The 15,232-nt window shown below is 39.8% G+C and overlaps 1 pseudogene; it reads right to left on the reverse strand.

The window, feature by feature from the left end:
* Nucleotides 1-437: 437 nt before the first annotated feature.
* LOC149244184 (cullin-1 pseudogene) lies at nt 438-908 on the reverse strand (annotated as a pseudogene).
* Nucleotides 909-15,232: the final 14,324 nt, after the last annotated feature.

A 15,232-nucleotide genomic window follows, 5' to 3' on the forward strand; every position in this document is an offset into this window, starting at 1 on the left:
GGTACGCAGATGAAAGTATCGTTCTAGCTTGCAAGTGGGCTTACAAATACGTTGAGGAAGACAATGTTTTGGAAGGTATATTCATGAATTTCATATGTGATTATTGTATTTTTTGTATTTTCTGGCAACCATGAGAGCTTAAATGCTTTCTATTGCAGATGATAACCCATATACTTGTCATGGATTTCAATAAGCTTGGGCACAAATTCATGCTTATCATTCTCAGCATCCTCTGCCCATTTAATCAATGCTATTGCTTCGGTAGTTACATGTTCTTTTAAAATACTTGCCACTGGTTCCAAACCCTGGGGTATCTTACCAAACAACCTATACATCCTGGAAAGGTCGTCTTTCTTGTCATCCCTAAGCAACACACGGCAACCTGAATCCTGTTTTTCCAAAAGTTGAGTTTCATAGCGGGAGAGGAGTTCATATTCCTATACAATCCATAAAGCAACCTTTCGAGCATAGTAAGTTGCAGTATCTTCAAACATGGGCTTTTCAAAATGATTCTTGTACGAGTCCATACCATTACCATTACCAATTTCCAAGAAAATGTTCACAACGTGTTTCACCAAAGCCATGCCAATCTTCTCTCCCTCGCGCTCTCGATTTATCAAATCCAACACGCCATTCTTCACATCCACCCGTACGTGATCATACACAAGCTCACGGAAGCAGAGCAACGCAACTGCTCTGAGACTGGGCAGCACAACACCGGTCTTTCTGCGCACGAAGTAGCGATCCAAATGAGAGAACATGTGTGACATGCATTGGACCATGATCTTGTAATTTTCCCAACGTTTCTCAAATTCCCTACAAATGAACTCACCATCACCACCCTGTTGTTTACTCAATGCTGGTAAAACCACCAAAGATATGTATAATTCAAACGACTTCCTGTACATTTCATACAGTTGCTATTGGTAGTCATGGGGGGTTTTGGGAGAAAATTTGGCAAATAGTCATATAAACCTTCATAAACTCCTCGGAAGAGAAACATAATTCATCCTTCATAAAGTCTCCTTCTACTCTTTTTCTCAAGTTTCCCACACCTCTTGAGATCAAAGCTTGTCCTTCCTCCCACTCTATCTTCGGCACCCGCACCTTCATTATAATCTCTTCATTCTTGCCTGCCAATAATAAAGAATCTAACTTCTTCCGCGTGACCTTCTCTTCTTCATTCTTGAGCGATTTATTCTTCGACTTATCCGACTCTATCTTCTGCGTGGCCTTCTCTTCATTGTAGCATGATATATTCTTCTTTGACTTATTATTGTGCGCTATTCAAGATTTCCACTTTGTAGCTTCACACAATAATGAAACAATATTATTTCACAGGATCACCACTTGGAACAAAGCGAGGAATCACCACTTCGGATAGAGCTTGCACTTAGTAAAATATGTTGATGTCGATGTTTAATGTGTGGTCACAAAATCAAATTTCGGATGATTTAATGTATTGTATGGTCACGAACTCAATGCTAAATTGAATTTATAGGACACGGAATCAATATAATAAATATTGTTAGAAAAATTTACTTGGGCAAAGGAGCTCAGAAATCAGTTGCAGCAAAGTCAACTGGCTCAGAAATAGGTTGCAGCAAGGATATTGCAACCACGCAGTGACTTAATTAAAACAAAAAGCAAAACAGAGTAAAACAAAAGAGGTTGCGGTAAATCTACTTGTGAAAGATTAATACCATAACGCAACAAGCCACACTTTATATTATATGTTAAAACATAAGGAAATACATTCACATGATAAATGGAGGTTGCAGCTCCAAGTGAAAAACACAACAAACTTACTGTGATTTACGCATTACTGGGGTTGCGGAGTAAACTTTTGTAAAACTCCGTAAAACTGGTTTTCACGCACCCACCAATATTTCCTCCATGATTTTCTCCTCACTACCTCACATACTCTTGCTCTCTAACTTGCCCAACATTACAAATGACTTTTACATCCATATTTATCTCAACATACAAATTTGACATTAATACATGACAGAGAAAATATTTAATACACAGCATGGGCAATTTTACATAGTAATTGGTTTTCTGAACTTGCAGGTGTTGTGGAGTGTGGGAAACAGTCGCAGAGTGAATGCTTTCCCATACTTATTTACTAAACTTCATTAAATGCCTTAACTTCTCTGATGTGTTGCGGAATGGTCAGCAATGTACTTCTGCTCTGACTTCAGTCCTTTCACCTGCAAACAAAATCGCAACCGTGCAGTGGTTGACTGGGCAAGCATGGTGTTTGTCAGTGTGTTTAAGGTGGTGGTTGGGATTAATATTTCCAACACTCCCCCTTAATAACAACTGTTGCCATTGAAAATTTCCAAATAGTCTCTGAGATAAACAAAACTTTCACATGCCAATGGCTTTGTGAAAATATCAGCAAACTGTTCTTGTGACCTGCAGTGCTGCAACACAATTTCATCATTGTTAATCAACTCTCTGATAAAATGATATTTAGCATCAATATGCTTGGTCCTCTTATGAAAAACAAATTCTTTGATAATGCAATTGCAGATGTGTTGTCGTAGAAAATAGTTGTCGTTCCCTCTTGGTCGTGGCGAAGATCCCTCAACATCCTTCTCATCCAAACTGCCTGACATGCTGTTGTTGTTGCGGTGACATATTCAGCTTTTGTTGTTGACAGTGAAACTATTGGTTGCTTCTTGGATGCCCATGAAATGGCTCCGGAACCCAAATGAAAAACATATCCAGGTGTGCTCTTTCTGCATCGACACTTCCTACCCAATCGTTGTCAATGTAACCAACCAGCCAGAAATCATCTGTTGCGGCGTACAAAACGACATATTGCTTTGTCTCGTTGACATACCTTAGAATTATTTTTGTTGCTTGCCAATGTTTCTCCTTGGGTGTCTCCATGAACCTCGACACCAAGCGCACTACATACATTATATTCGGCCTAGTAGCAGTCAAATACATCAAGTTTCCTATAACACTTTTATATAATGTCGGATTGACATTGCTACTGCAATCTTCTTTACTCAACTTCAACCGCATGACAGTTGGAGTTGGTGCGGGCTTGTTGTTTTACATCTTAAACCTCTCCAAAATGTCTGCTACATACTTTGCTTGAGAAATAAAAATGCCATTTTATGTTTGTTTCACTTCTATGCCCAAAAAATATCTTAAAAACCCCAAGTCAGTCATTTCAAATTCATTCTTTATGACTTGTTTGAAATCAGTGATGAGGAAATCATCACTGCCTGTAAAAATCAAATCATCTACATATAAGGCAACAATGACAATCTTACCATCATTCTCTTTGATGTAGAGAGTAGGCTCACTGTCACATTTATCGAAAAGATTGTCCAACAAGTAGGCATCTATCCTGTTGTACCATGTACGCGGTGCTTTCTTCAACCCATAAAGATCTTTCCTCAACCGATACACTTTGTCTTCTTGGCCTTCTACCTCAAAACCAGGTGGTTGTGCAACATACACTTCCTCTTTTAGCACTCCATTCAAGAACACTGACTTTACGTCCATTTGATACACTTTCCATTTATGTTTCGCGGCAATCGCCACAACTGTATGCACCATCTCCATCCTCACGAATAGCACGACCGTCTCTGCATGATCTCTTCCATGCTGCTCCTTGTATCCTTTGACAACTAGCCTTGCTTTGTGCCTTTAAATATTCCCATCGACATTGATATTGCTCTTATAGACCCACTTCACTCTAATGGCTTCTTTTCCTTGTGGAAGGTTCACTAACTCCCATGTGTCATTCTTTTCTATTGCTCCTATTTCTTCCTCCATTGTCGCAACCCATTTTTCATCTTTGACTGCATCTTCAAAATGGATTGGGTCATCTGCATGACAAAATAATGCAAATAAGGAATTCAGACTAGTGTTGCTATCAACCTCATCTTGCTCTCCTTCGCGCTCTCACTTTATCAAAGCCAAGACACCATTGTTCACATCCATCCGTATGTGATCTACACAAGCTCACGAAAGTAGAGCAATGCAACTTCTCTTAGACTGGGCGGCACAACACCCATCTTTCCGCCCATGAAATAGAGATCCAAAAGAGAGAACATGTTTGACATGTATTGGGCAATAAGCTTGTAATTTTCCCAAAGTTTCTCAAATTCCCTACAAATGAACTCACCACCCTATTGTTTACTCAATGCTAGTAAAACCACCAAAGATATGTATAATTCAAATGACTTCCTGTACATTTCGTACAGCCATTGTTGTTAATCATGAGGGTGTTTTTGGCAACACAGTTGGAAAATAATAATATAAACCTTCATAAAATTCTTGGAAGAGAAACATAATTCATCATTCATAAAGTCTCCTTCTACACTTTTTCTCAACCTTCCCACACCTCTGGAGATCAAAGCCCGTCCTTCCTCCCACTCTATCTTCAGTGCCAATAATAAGGAATCGATCTTCTTCTGCGTGACCTTCTCTTCTCCATTCTTGAGCAATTTATTCTTTGACTTATCCAACTCTATATTCTGCATGACCTTCAAATCATTATTGCGCGATATATTCTTCTTCGACTTATTATTGTGAACCATTAAATATTTCCACTCTGTGGCTCCACACAATAACAATATTATTTCACAGGATCACCACTAGGGACAAAGCGAGGAATCACCACTTCAGACAAATCTCGCACTTAGTAAAATATGTCGATGTCGATGTCGATGTTTAAGCCATGTTCACAAACTCAAATTGCGGATGATTTAATGTATTGTATCATCACAAATTCAATGCTAAATTGAATTTATAGGACACTGAATCAATATAATTACCCTTTGGCCGACTGTTACGCACATTGGCTTAATAAAAAATGATCACAAAAATAGGAGAGATTGATTTTTTAAGTAAGGAAGAGCCCATTGCTCTTGGAGAAGGAACTGCAACTATTATGGTAAAAAAGGATCAATTGTGCAAGTTTAAGGTAGAAAATATTTCCTTTAAAGGGAAACTACTTATGGTCTATTTGTAGTTGATAATTGTGAGGAGGATTTCACTACATGAATAGGTTACAAAAGATGAAGTTGATATTGAGGTGAGACTCGCATTAACCACCTAAAAATGTAGTGATGAAGCTAATGTTTCCAAATTCAAATCCAAAGGTAAGGTCTCTTAAGTGAAAGAGGAGAAGAAAGATGAATAAGGTTCATAAGGAAGATGGATAAATAAATAAAGAGAAATTCCCATACAAGAACGACAATTCAAAAAGAAGAAGAGGTAACGAAAGGCATAATAGTTGTGGTAGTGAAACTACAAGGAAAAATGAAGCTCAATAAAAAAGGAGGGCACCGTGATACTAGGTGCCCAGGCTCCCATGTTGCGATAGAAATAGGAGAATCCATTAAAAATTAAAATTAGTTGAAGTGGAATTGAATCTCAATATGGAGGTAGACACGGAAAAAGAGGAAGACACACATGTCATAGATTGCACAATAAAGAAGATGGTTATGATGAGGAAATTACAATATCAATTATACAAGAGGAATGGGAATTTCATGTTTTTGGTTATTTGTTAGAAAAGGAAATGGGGAATAACAATTGTAGTTCTATGCATGAAAGGAAACTTCAAATTGTATCCAAGAAACAAAGTGGAGGAATCAAGGGCATAAAAGATACACATGGAATTTGCATATGAGTGGTGAAAGCTAATGATGGTCTCCCATGATGTGTTAGTGGAAATTTTTCTCAATGTTTCGTAGGGAAGCCATGTCCAAACCTAAGAGAGGGGTTGGAAAGGCAACAACAACTGAAAATCCAAACGAGGAAGAGCTAGAAACCCCTTCCTAAACATAGTTCTGGAATACGCCATGTTTCATAGATAAATTAAATGCCTATAGCTAGCCATAAATATACCAAAAATTCCATAAAAATAGTCTTCATGTATCTAGGCCAAACATTGAAATTTGCAGGGTAGTAAACATGTCTTGGTTACTAAAGATAACAACTCACCGACTAGTATTTCTGTGTATTGAGGAAATACAAAATATTTTTTAGCACTTAGATCCAAAGAACACCATGATTTGAGATAACCACAGAAAACCCTTGGCCTTATTGAGTGCCTCAAACATAGAACCATATTACAAAATACCCAAAGCTGGATGAAGACTAGTTTACAAGTTGCAATGTATTTCCTATGGAAATCCTAAAGAAGTGGTGGGCTTATAAAGGAGAATTTTGAACTTGATATAATAGAGAATATACTATGACATTCTCAAGACTCTGCACCACTTTGTAGTTGCCATGATCTATATACTATATGGAAGAGCAAAAGCATAAAAATTTACACAGTGGTTGTTGAAGGTAGAATCTTCTATTAGGTTGACATCCTAGTGAGGAACTTGAAAAACATCTTCCAAAATGCCAATAATAGAGGAGAGGGATAACAACCTAAATTTTACATGACCTCATACCTATTAGTTGTGATATGTGTCAGTATGTCATTCCAAATCATGAAGTGGAGATGGGCCCTAAATGAGTAACTTGTACACATTCCTTCTACAATCTTTTGGAAGGACCAATATATCTAGTGACACACATAGGTTTGTCATGAATTCTTGATTCCCTTATATTAGGCCATGTTTAATGAAGCTACACTTTTCATGTATGAAAGTTCTAGACAATGAATCCCAATTGTTGGCAATTGGTTGGTGGTGAAAAACCATACATTCATCTTAGTGTTCGAGGCAATCAAACATCCCCACCTACTTCCTATGTTTGGAACTGACCATGTTGTGTTGCTAGAAATAGCATATGAATTTCATACAAGAGTGGGTGATGCTATAACAATAATCAAGAAAATTCCATGGTCACATATGGCATTCCATGTCAAAGCCTCTCAGTTAATGGATGTGAAGAAGGCTAAGGAGGAACCAAATACATTAGCACTTTTCCTTTTGTGGATATGAAATTTCATAAGTATCATCCTACACCACCAGTCATAAATCATAGCAAATCAAGAAAAATTAGATGCAAGTAATATTCAAAGACTTGGGCATATGAAGAAAAACAAAATAATGCATGGAATTATGTGGAAATTACTTCAAGAATTGCTTATGATTCGTGCTAAAGTTCCCTAATAAATATCGTAACAATATCATAGTATTAGCCATATGACAAAGAAGAAAATTTATATCCTATCATCATACTTGACCATCATAAAAATATTAGATATTAGATGGCAATTAATATTGACTCAGAATATTTTCCCGTATTTTCATTTACAATTACATTTCCCCATTATTAATACATTTTTTAAGCTTTATTATTTTGTGTACATAATGTACATATTTTTTAAATCCATTATTGTTTAGCAATGTTTTGTGTATTTATTTAAAAAAAAAAAAGGTGATATTCACTCAATAAAGGCATATGATGATGTCTGATATATAACTGGCCTAGATCTATCTTAACTCTACTTATGTTTGAATGACATGTATAGATACCTTTGTTTAATATGTGAAATGAGGATGTGTATAAATACCACTATTTAATCAGTGATATGAAATAATTTGGAGTTGAAGTAGAAAGAGTTTAGAGATAATTTTATGATAATATCCTTTAGGTTATGATAGAAGAAATTCAGAAAAATATTTATGTATGTGTCCTCCCCCTTTCATTCATCTAAAAATGTAGTTAAATTGGTAGATTACTTAATTACTTTTTCATGATAATGAGATTTTGAAGAAAAAAAATCTTGTGCAAGAAAAAAAGTCTCAGTTTATGTATGTATAACAATTTTCATCAAGGATAAAATGTATGTATTGTTTCAAAAACAAGACAGTTGGTCTGATGAAGTACCTACATGGGATAAATGAAAGGGACATGGGGTTGCCTGGCCCAGAGTGTAAATCTTAAAATTCATGACCTCTACCAACACCCTTGGATTGCAATTTGTGAAATGATCTTGTTTTAATGGCTTTGTTAACTATTCCCCCAACATAGGGTTATTGATGAACTTGGTGATCAAATATTTTATTGCTCTCAACTCTTTTTGTAAAACCACCATAATCATCCTAGTTTGAACTACATTCCTCCCAATAACCTCAATCATAATTTTTTTTATTTTGGACAACCAGAGCTTGGGACTCAAACTTAACTACATAAATGGAGGGAACTTGTGACATGTATCTAGCTACTTAGAACACAATGCCTTTAGATGACATTTGTTGCTCTGAAACATGGTCCAGACAATTGAGGGTTTGAGTCAAACTAATACCAGCCATTAAAAAAAAAAAATGTGACCAAATACAGTCTCCTTTCATTTAGTTGCACCATGCAATGACTTGCTAAAACTGATAGACTACTTTCTACATTAACGTATATTCAATTGATTGTCTAACTTGATTTTTATAAAATTTCTAAGATGATTCCCTCTAAATTGTTCAGTTGTTAGAGAGAAGATATATTCATACCCATAATTTGTTTGTCAAATTGTAATATAACTTTAGGGTTTTTCAGGGAGGCAATTCCATTTCAAAATTAAATTAATACATTAATTCCATAGAACTTGAAGAATGATCACTATGATTTCATTATTTATATGATTCACTGTTGGGAACGAGTCCCCTGGGGATCAATTTTGTGGTTAAAAACCCAATTTTGGGGGTAGAAGGCCTAAAGTTTGTATAAGGAAATGTAAACTATCAGCATTTTGTGGTCGCAGAGCGCAAAGATATCAAGAGCCAAAAATGGTTTTCCGCCCTTAGTCTAGATAGGTTGTGTCAGTTTTAGAGATTCGCCCTTGGTCTGCGGACCATGGGATTATCTAAAAAGGAGCTCTTAGAGGAAAAATTGAAGTATAATATTTGATGAGTCTATAAAGAGCTAAGAGCGAGAGTTTTAGCATAAGAAAAGGCTCTATAGCTTAGTGCGCAGAGGCCTAGGGTAGAAGTCTGCAGCTGAGTGCGTGGACCCCTGCAGCTGTGTGCGTAGGGTAGATAGAGTCTGTATTGAGAATCTGAATCATCAATAAAGAGAAGTGTTCTGGAATTACTGTGTACTTTCCATCTGTGTGTGTGTTATTTTACTTCTGCTATGAATGTTGCGATTATGCTATGTTGAATGCTGAAGTCATGAATTAATGCTATATTGATGCGCGAATCTATGTATTTCACTTTGTCATATGAACACAATTAAGAATACATGTTTACGCGAAGATAATTGTAATGCATGTTAAAGTTAACCAACACTTAAGCTAATCTGGGTAGACACAAAAGTAAGGATAATTACATAAGCGCGTAAGCACCTGATCTATCTATTTAGGGTCTGCAAAGGACGATCGGAGACTTTCGCGGAGGCTCCAAGGATGAATAAGAGAAGTACATTGATAAGCCCTAAAGGGCTTATCGATCTGCACGAAGGCAGTGTGAAGGTCTAAAAACCGACATCACAACCATATCAGGGTGCGGAAACTTAGTTCCTGCATCCCCCCATACTACTTCGCGTGAGACTTCAGTCTGCACTCCGCTGATTGATGCCGAAAGGGCCATTAGTGTAGGGATTTTCTTGGCTACTTAATGTTGAACCTGGGTCAGGGCCCATCAAGCCAACAAATGGTTTTGTTGTCGGGATCGAGATCTGCATAATGAGATGTGTGATGTCGCATCATTGGAATCCAATTAAGAAAGAGATCGAAGACTGGTTGGATAGAAATATCCATGAATTTGCGGTGCAAGAGAACAGGAATCCGTGATTGACGAAAGAACAGTGGTTGGACAGATATCTTTACACAGAAATACACGAAATCTTCTTATGTTCCTTACCAGTTGAGGTATACAAGTGGATCACAAAGTCGGAAGACGACCAAGGGAGGTGGAGGCTTGACCATTTGATTTTTTGGACACTAGAGTTAATGCGGAGATTGGAAGCCTCTGAAGATAAGATCATGTGTGTTGTCGACCATTGGCTCGACCACATCATAGGAAGGTTTGTGACAGAGTTCACGGTCGACACTTTTGTCAGTTACAGCGAAGCAAAGCATCGCTTCTTCAAAGGAATGCGAGGTAAGTATTTGAAGTTACTAAATACTTGGATTAAGATGCTCTTATGTGAAAAGAGGTTAATGTTGTTACCTTGATGTTTTTAGCTACACGAAGTGGAAGGTCTTTCAGGGACGGAGGAAGAAAAGGTCTTGAGTATAGCCTGATGATTGAGCCTCCTTTGAGTGACGACAAAGGAGAAGTGCAGTCTTCTCCATTGAGCGTTATTCAGCTGATAAGACAAGGGTTCCCGCGAATACCTACACCGCCTCCATCCTCATCCCATCCATCCACACCGCCTCCATCCTCACCTCCACCACTCACCCCATCGCCCACACCATCGCCACCTCCACCATTGTTCAATATGGCAAACTCCGTAAAGCTACCTGTATTCAAGGGCGTAGGAAATGAAGATCCAGACCAGTTTTGGTTCGTCGCGAAGGCTGTATGGGAAGCTCAGAGTACCAGACAACCAAATGAAGAAATCCACGTTGGTTAGTGATTTGCAGGACTACGCACTAATGTGGTACATTAAGTACAGTACTAATAACCCAATGTCTGCATTAGCAGATATCCAGACTACGCTGAATAGAGAATTCAGTAGACCTAAGTCTCAAGCACAATCAATTGTGGGATTCAAGGAGATCATGATGAAGCCTGGGGAGACGCCCTGGGATTTGGATCAAAGATTGAAGTGTATGATCCATGAAGCCAACATGAACCTAACTGATGGGCAGCACCGCGAATGGTTCGTGGCCTCGCTCCTACCCCACCTAAGGGTTGTGCTATCACAACAGAAGATTGGGACCTAGGCAGAAGCTCTGGAAATCGCGATGAGACTGCATGAGACACTAATGCAGGATGCTAATCTGGGGGTTCAACATATTCATGTGCAGTTGCAAAACCTTTGCCTCGAAATGCAAAGTCTAAAGAAAGATAGAATAGCTCGGCCAGAGGCGCGCGAAGAAGTTTGGTGCCTAAAATGCAAAGGTCAGAGGCATGACAAGGATCATTGTCCAGTATTTGTGAGCTATGTTGCAGCAGGGGGGCCAATGCCTCTAAGGCCGAAGGCTGTGGCAAGGCCAAGTACAAGGCCCACGCTATGGTGCGTTAAATGCCAGGTAGCTGGGAAACATGCAATCGATAATTACCATTTGCTACAGAAATTCATACAAACACCACAACAGCTCTTCTGTAATTTCTATCAATCAGTAGGTCATGACGAGCGCAATTGCCATAGCTACAAATTAATGATGGACAGGACACCTACATACAGGGTGCACACAGAAATGCTACCTCCGGAACAAGGCATTGGAGGAACGCGAGGTGAGTATCAGGTCCACGACCGAGGCCGAGGTGGAGGGATGCCTGGTAGAGGCTAAGGGCAGCTTATTTGTTACAATTGTGGAGGACCAAGACACTACGTGAGAGACTGTCTGAATCCAACGCAACTATCATGCCACTACTGTACTCAGTTTGACCATGCGACTGAGGATTGCCCTATATTGTTGGCTAAGATGCGCGAAAAGGGGGTGCAACCTCCGCAGCTGACGCAGAACCTCCAGATGGTGAGGGTTGAGCCTCGCGAGGAATATCCTAATGTAAACATTATGCTACGGAGTGGAACGATGACTGGCGAGGATAAAGGGAAGTAGCCTGTGGAAGGTGAGTGGGTCCGCAAAGCACCAGAAAAGGAGACTAGGTTTTATCTGGAGCACGTAAAAGAAACATTTATGGAAGCAAAGAAAAGCTTCATTGAGGCCTCTACCTCAGGAAGAAAGGAGAAAACAGTTAAAGAAACGGACCCATCCATGATTACCATGTTCTTGGAAACTTGCATGAAACTGCTCCATGATAGTAAGGTTGTGAAAGGACTGTAGGAACTGATCAATCGGTGCGCTGGCAAGGACGACGCTACTAGTGAACCGCGCGTAGTCAGAAAGCTTGGAAAGCATAAGGCAAGGACTGGACATGAGATGAGACTCACCGTGCAGATAGGGGAATATGAAATGGACCAAGTTATCTTGGATCTGGGGTCCGATGCGAATGTTTTGCCAAAAAAGACATGGGAAAGAATGGGGAGACCTGTGCTCCAGTGGTCTCCGATCCAATTAAGGATGGTGAATCAATAGAAAATTATCCCAATGGGGAGGCTACAAGGGGTAATAGTTGACATCAAAGGTGTGAGCGCACTAGCGGATTTTGAAGTAATATAGATTGTGGATGATAGCAATCCCTACCTTGTGCTCCTTGGAATCGATTGGGCCACTGACATGAATGGGGTAATCAACCTGAAGAAGTGAAAGATGATATTTGAAAAGAAATCGCTCTGTGTAGTGGTGCCACTGGATCCTACAAAAGGACTGTGCTATATAGAACTAGTTTGCGATTATGAAAGTGATGACGATTTGGACCATTTTTACAAGATAACAGCACGAGACTGGGATTGGGTAAATCCGACAACAGACAAACGTATTGCATAGTTCCCTCGACTCTCTAAAGATCACCCATTATCTTATTTGCTAGATCAAATCTAGCAGTTGGGGTTCTGTCGCTACCACAGTCTATCTCACATTCAGCAGTTGGTGGTTATGCAGACCGCGAGAGCTCCTGCATATCAAATTCGGACGAAGAACTAGAGCATTGGCAGAACCAGTTGCATGAAGTATCTACGTTGCGTTGTAATATGATGACCAGGTCATTTCACTGTGTATCATCAGAGGTAAGGAATTTGCTTACTATGATGGGATAACTGACGTTGATTGCTTTTTGGATGCATTTGAAAGAGAAGTGTCGGAGAAGCATTACTTCCAGGCCTTGGATTAGGCACTGCATGCTACACCCACAAGATGGTGGGGTACGCATAAGAATAATTTCGATGATTAGCGCAAATATAGGAGGATGATGAGAATACATTTTGGACAGCGGAAAGTACAGATGACAGACAAGTATGATGGAAGGGATGATCCGTGGGATCACTTAGCCAAATGGACTAAGGCTTATGGAGTAGAGCCCTAGCCTGAATGGGTACATCTATTTTGTCATACCCTAGATGTCATACCAATGAATTGGTACTTGGAAATAGAGCTTCGCCATGGCAATGAAGAATGAGACATCTTGCGCCAGGGGTTTATAATGATGTTCAGCTTTGAGGATGGGTTTGACTGTATTGACACGGCACTACAAGAGGTTAAAGCAACGATCTTTAGGATACCACAAAACTCTTTGGACCTGATTCAACCTAATTGGACTACCCAACTGAGCCATGCGCTTGAATGCTATAACATGACCGCTAAAGAAGAAGACGAGGATCCCAAAAAAATTAATATTTTGGAAACTGAGGATCACCACGAGGTTGAAGGACCGCAGATAGAGGATCCCGACATAACCGCATCGCTAAAAGCTAGACAGGTCAACATTGGCATAGAGACGACATCAAAATTTGTGAAGATTAGGGACTATTGGGATGACGCAACAGTAGATAAGGTCGCTGAGCTCCTCCGGGAATATCAGGATTTGTTCCCCACGAAGTTTTCCGATCTGAAGGGAATAATAGGAGACCAAGGTGTCATGAAGATCACCCTGAATCTAGACGCAAAACCTATGAAACAAAGACCTTACCGCCTTAATCTGAAGTATAAGGAAAGAGTCTGCGTTGATTTGGATAACAACTTGCAGCAAGTATTATTGAGCCGGTGGAAGAATCTGATTGGGTAAGCCCAATAGTGGTTCAGGAAAAGAAACAAAAAGAATAAATCATGATATGCATGGATCTCTAGAAATTTAATGGCACTTGTGTGCATGATCCTTTCCCAACCCCATCCACTGACGAGGCCCTAGATAATGTAGGCGGCCAAGAAGCATACTCTTTCACTAATGGGTTCTCTGGGTACCATAAGATCAAAATCGCGCCTGAGGATAGAAGCAAGATGACCTTCATGACTGAATGGGGATGTTTTTAGTACAACGTAATGCCTTTTGGGCTGAACAATGTGTCAGCGATCTTTTTGCGCATAGTCATTGCGCCATTCAAAGACTTCATTCATAAATTTCTGGAGGTATACTTTGATGATTGGACAGTGTTTGGATTGGTCAAGTGCCATGTGTCAAGTATGTGCTTGATGCTAGATACATGTAGGAGATACCAGATCACGCTCAATCTAAAGAAGTGTCTATTTTGTGTCCCTTTTGGGATCTTGTTGGGTCATGTGGTATGCAGACAAGGATTGATGGTAGACCCTGCAAAGATTGCGGTGATAATCAACTTGGAGGCTCCAAGGAATGTGAAACAGTTGCACGCAACTGTAGGGCATATAGGATACTATAGGAAGTTTATCAAGAGCTATGCCCAGATCATCGTGCCTATGGAGAAATTGTTGAAAAGAGATGCCACGTTCTATTGGAATGATGAATGCCAAAAGAGCTTGGATGTGCTGAAGGAGAAAATGGTCACCGCATCGATCCTAGTCTTCTTGGACTGGAAGAAGGAATTTCATGTGCATGTGGACACATCATGTATTGCGCTGGGGATCGTGCTAACACAGGTCGGTGAGGGAGAACTAGATCATCCTATAGTGTTCGCAGGTAGGAAGTTGTCTAAAGCAGAGAAAAATTATTCCACGACAGAGCGCGAAGGATTAGCTATGGTGTACGCACTCCAGAAGTTTAGGCATTATTTGTTGGGCAGACACTTTAAGATGTATACGGATCATTCCGCGTTGAAGTACTTGGTCAAAAAGTGTAGGTTTTAACCCTGTATAGAAATTACCTGCATACGAATTCTAAATCACAGAAAAATAAACAATGCGAGAGCATAACACATATACACAGAGATTTTCCCCTGGATCCCAAAACCGGGACTACCAGCTTGATTTTTCATTATATTCCTTTCAATGTTACAATACATATTTATACATGCCGAAGCATCCAATACCATGGACTGAAAACCATCACGTCCAAAACCATGGACCGAAAAACCATAGGTAGTTTCGCCCAACCTAATATAGGGTCCAAAAAAAAATTCTCCCGTAAAGGGGGGCTACCCGCCCCCTTCAAACCCCTCGAACAGGGGGGGCTACCGCCCCCCTTGTGACCCACCCACTGCGCAATCGGCGCAATGAAGGCGGGGCTCCGGCCCCCCTCTAACCCCCCGGTTCACTACGTAGGTTAGTCGTGGAAAGAATATAACACAACCCAACAATCTCCCACTTGTTGTTTTCTTTCCA

This window comes from Pinus tabuliformis, chromosome 8 (genome assembly GCF_031772625.1).
Source record: "Pinus tabuliformis cultivar Carrire ecotype Pingquan chromosome 8, CPIR1, whole genome shotgun sequence".
Lineage (NCBI taxonomy): Eukaryota > Viridiplantae > Streptophyta > Pinopsida > Pinales > Pinaceae > Pinus > Pinus tabuliformis.